The sequence below is a fragment of the Triticum dicoccoides genome, chromosome 2A, assembly GCF_002162155.2.
Source record: "Triticum dicoccoides isolate Atlit2015 ecotype Zavitan chromosome 2A, WEW_v2.0, whole genome shotgun sequence".
In the NCBI taxonomy this organism is placed as follows: domain Eukaryota; kingdom Viridiplantae; phylum Streptophyta; class Magnoliopsida; order Poales; family Poaceae; genus Triticum; species Triticum dicoccoides.
Window position 1 is genome coordinate 61,220,809 of NC_041382.1, and position 5,342 is coordinate 61,226,150.

The following is a 5,342-nucleotide window of genomic DNA, read 5'->3' on the forward strand; positions in this document are numbered from 1 at the left end:
GGTTTTTCCATCATTCTCTTCGTTTCATTTTCAGATTTTATTGGATTTTCTTTTTACTTTTCTTTTTTCTTTATTTCTTGGTTTTCACTGTTTTTTGTTTTCTTTCTTAGTTTATTCTTTTATTCTCAGTTTTCTTTACATGTCTTGATTTTCTTAGTCCCTTTCTTGTTTCTCATTATTTTTATCTTTTTCTTGTTTTGGGGTTTTCACTGTTTCTCATACTTTTGCATTGTTTTCTTTGGTATTTTCGGTTTTCTTTGGTTTTCTTTTTTCAGTTTTCATCAGTTGTTTTCTCTCTCTTTTCGAATAGAACAGAAATATATTTTGATACACGTCTCACACATTTTGTTCGAATGGATGACACGACTTTCTCGTTCATAAAGCATTTTTATGTACACGTTGAACATTTTTTTTCAAGCAAATAGTTTAATATTAAGTTCGTAATACAGATTCTGAACATTTTTTGTATACATCAAGAATTTTTTTATAATCATGTTTAATATTTTTAAAATACATGATTAACACTTTTACATCATATTTTTTTGTCTACAGCGTTTTTGTATTCATTTTGTACTTTTTTGTATAAATCAGTAAAAAATGTGTATATTTTTTTACTCTACTATTTTGCATAAACAATTTTCCTTTTTTGTATGTGTCAGCATATTTCCCGTGTACATATTTTTTAACCTACATTAATGCATAAATGATTCTCCATTTTCTGTATACATCAGGAATACTAGTTTATACATGTTTCACATTTTTAACAACGTGATTAATATGTTATTTTCATATATGTGTTTTGATTTCTACTTTTTAGATGCATATTATTATTATGTTTACACATGAAGAATATTTTTATACAAGTTTAAAATTTTGTAAATACATGGTTAATAGTTTTTCATACATACTCCTATATTTGATGTCTACTTTTTTTCATACACATTGAAAAATTTCAGATAAATCAGATATAGTTTTTATACACATTTAATATTTTTCAAATGCATGGTAACTATTTTTTCAAACACATATTTTAGAATATTGTTGTTTGAATATGTGTTAATTTAATTTTCAAATGTGTCTTGAAACATTTTTTCCAAATGCTATCAACATTTTTTAAAAGTTGCGCTAACATTTTCGTAACACTGCACAAACATTTTCTCAAATTTACTTTTTTGGGGGATTATCTTAATTTTTTGAAAATATATTAAAAATACAAATAAAAGAGAAAAATAGCAAGACAAACGAAATCAAGGAACAAAATATGTGCTACTGGCGTGGCCTATTGCTACGTCGCTTCATGGGACTGAACGATTTGTCTCGCTTCAAGTGAGACATAGTCGCGCCCAAAAAGATCGCGTCTGCTGGCTCTCAGGCTCTGGGTGACGGAATGTCCTATTTGGCGAATTCTGAATCCAACTGTCCACTTTTCGCACACAGCTAGCGATCAAACGCTGACCTGGCCGGCCCATTTACCTGTTTCAGCGTTTCAGGTTTTGGGAACCTTGTAGACAGTGGCAAAGCTTGAAAGAAAGGTCGGGCCGGGCCAAATTAAAAAAGAGCACAAAATATTTAGACATCATTCACGATTGTACCTTTTGTTATTATTGAATTTTCAATCAATATGTCAACGGACAAATTACTGGCAAAATAATCATATTCTACTCCCTCCATTCCCAAATACTCTCTCCGTCCAGAAATACTTGTCATCAAAATAGATAAAAAGGAATGTATCTAGACGTATTTTAGTTTTAGATACATCTTTTTTTATCCATTTTGATGACAAGTATTGTCGGACGGAGGGAGTATAAGTCTTTTTTAGATATTTCAACAAATGATTACATACGGAGTAAAATGAATGAATCTACAGTCTAAAATATGTCTATATACATTCGTATGTTATAGTCCTTTTGAAATGTCTAAAAAGACTTATATTTAAGAACAGAGGGAGTACATTATTACGCAACATTGTTCCAATGATCTTCATATACTAAAACACAGTTAACGAAACTATTAAGAATTACAACTCAAAAAAAATATTAAGCATTATGTACTAATTCGCAAGGAAAATAGCTCTTTATCATCTATTTCTACATATAAATGTGTAATAAAATGCATTAACCGTGCTCAGTTCAACCTGGACAACAAAAACGCACTACTCTGAAGTAATTACAAAGCGGGACTGTCTATTTGACATTTGACTGTTTTTCAATTCAACAACATTCAAATTCCCCAACCAATGAACAGATGACACATGTTTGTCCCAAACCCCCCACCCCACGGGTCGTTGTTGGTTTTCTTATTTCGGGTTAAACGGGTCGGGCAAAACCCTGGCCCGGTTTCAACTAAACCGACACCACCACCAAACCTCGCTGCACGGCAGCCTCGCTGGACCACAGCAAACAGTTGGCCATCAACTTGCTACATAACAGCAGCAGAGATCTCACCTAAAACACATCACAAAAAAAGAAACAAATCAGGCCTACGGCCATGGAAGAAGGAGGGGAGAAGAACAAAGAGCAGATCAAAATCAGATAAGGCAGGCAGCCATGAGAGACAGGGGTGAACCTGGAGAGGAAGGTGAAGGTTTACCTGGAGACGAGCAAGAAGGAACAACAACATCTTCAATTCTTCACCCGCTTAGGTAATTGGGGAAATCCCAGAAAAATCAACAAGTCAGGAACAAAAAAACTACTGCTACCCCCTAGCACTTCAATTCTTCAGCCCCTTCACCTCTCTTAGAAGGAAATCTGCAAAAACAAAATGTGTCGCAGAAACTAGATACAGGTTAAGAAACAATCAGTAGACAAAAACTAGATACTCTGGAAATAATTCATCACTAGCAGTAGGCAGAACTTGGATAATTTTATAATTTACACTGCAAGAACACATAGTGCCTGATTGAATCTAGAAAGAACAGTAGCACACCAAGGATTACAGTGGAAAATCCCCTAGTAATTACACTAAAAACTGACTAAACAGACCAAGAATTACAGTGCAAAAATCCCCTAGTAATTACATAGTAATTCCCAGTGCAAATTGCATAGAAATTACAGTGGAAATTGAAGAAATTACAGTGAAAATTGCATGGAAATTTCAGTGGAAAATGCCATAGAAATTTCAGTGTATGAATGTTAAAATGCATCAAAACTTAGACTGGAACAAACCTACTGTACTTACACTGTTAAAATACTACTGCAAATTGTACTGTTACTCACACTGTTAAGCTTACCCATTAAACTGAACCTATAAATCACAGTGCTAAAAGCATGAATATTACACTGTAAATTAGGGCAAAGATTACACTGTAAAATACATATAATAAGCAACACGGTAAAACTAGGGGTACACTGTAAAAATTCAGAATAAAGACTAGGGGTACAGTGAAAATCAGCATGACAGATTACATAACTGAATCAATGTAAATACATTGCAAAAATCTGGGAATATACATTGTAGCTACAATGTAAACCATCGTAATTCTAGGGGAAATTACACTGGAATCAGTAAATTGTGTAAATTACACTGAAAACTAAGGACAAGATACACTGAACTATATGATGAATTACACAGTGGTTATTGGGCAAAAATACAATTTAATTCTAGGGTGAATTACACTGAAGCTACAAAACAGTAATTCTGCTTTGAATTACACAGTAAAACTACGGCATGAATTACACTGAAACTGCATAATGAATTACATAGTAAAATACAGCATGAATTACAAAGTAATTCTACATTGAATTACACTAGAGCTGCATGATGAATTACACAATAATTCTATAGTAAATTACAATGTAACTACATGATGAATTACACAGTAAAAATGGGGCAAACATACACAGTAAATACTAGTAATTATGTGAAGAAACACTGAAACTATGGGCTGACTTACACAGAAACTACCATGTAATTTGCATAGTAAGTCTGAAGATTACACAATAAGTCTGAGGCAAAAATATACAGTAAAAATACTATAATTACAGAGTGAAAAACAGGACCTCGCTCAATACTACTGCCACAGAGACACACTTGCACATGAAAAAAAGAAATAAATGCAAGAAACTACATGAAGTACAGAGCTAAAAGCATGGAAATCACTGTAAAAAATGAGAGGTCAATCATCTGACATATACTGTGTAAGACCTACAAATTTACAGTACTGAAGCATACAAATTACAGTGTAAATCTGCAGTATATTACAGTATAAGCCCTACATCAATACAGAGGTAAAATCCACTATACTCAGTCCAAAAATTACTGTGTAAATCATACAACATTTACAGTGCTGAAGCATACAAATTACAGTGTAAATCTGCGGTATATTACAGTGTAAGCCCTACAGCAATTCAGAGGTAAATCCAGATGTTATTACAGTTTTGAAGCATATAAATTGCAGTGTAAATCTGGGGTAGATACAGTGATGAAGCATAGAAATTACACTGTAATTATGGGGTATACTACAGTTGGTAAATTACAGTGCAAATATTAGGCATATTACAATGGAATCATGTCCTATATTATAGTGTAAATCACAGTTAAATTCCACTATAGTTCGTGGAAAATAAGATGCATGACAATTAGCATAAACAGAAACATTTCAATGGCATCAGACTACTACTGGGATGATCTACTGGAATAAACAGAAACTAGATTTGCAATTTGCACACTAAAACTATGTGGATTACACAGTAAGACTCAGGCAAAAATACACATCAACGGCACAAAGGAAAAGATACAAACCTGCATCACACACACACAATTACCATGGCATTAAGAAGAAGGAACCTAAGTACATCTAAACCAACACTAAGAGCGATTTATCCACTCACATGATAAAAGGGACCTGCAACAGCGGGCACAGGAGGAACCCTAGAAACCAACACAGCCAGAGGAGGCAACACCCATCTACCAGTGAACAAACAAACCACCTACCAATGCAAATCACAAACCCAAAACCACAAAAACTCCCATCTCAAAACCCTATAACTGATCCATACATCTATCTGAATCACAAAAACTGAACACGTTGAACCTACCACGAGTAGACGAGGAACAAAATGGCGGACAACACGAAGCAGATGATGAACGACAGCGGGACGACGCGAACCAGAACGAACCACTAAAACTACAAGCACCTACCATGAATCTACAACAACACGGCCCCGGATCACAACACACACCTACCAAGAACCCTATCAAAATCACATCAGCAACTGACCCCTAGATATGGAAGCTACACACTGAGAAATGAACAAAATCACGCGCTCGAGAGAGAAATTGAGAGACCAACCAACCGCAGGAGGCGATAAATCGAAGAGAAATGAGAAAGAAATCAAGCTCCA

At 34.4% G+C, this 5,342-nt stretch overlaps 1 long non-coding RNA gene across 1 annotated transcript; it reads right to left on the minus strand.

Moving 5' to 3' along the window:
• Positions 1-2,067: 2,067 nt before the first annotated feature.
• LOC119353234 lies at positions 2,068-5,336 on the minus strand. The gene is made up of 2 exons (XR_005170363.1): positions 2,590-5,336; positions 2,068-2,444 (listed from the first exon to the last, which is right to left on the minus strand). It is a non-coding gene; the product is annotated as an uncharacterized LOC119353234 (long non-coding RNA).
• Between the last annotated feature and the right edge of the window lie 6 nt (positions 5,337-5,342).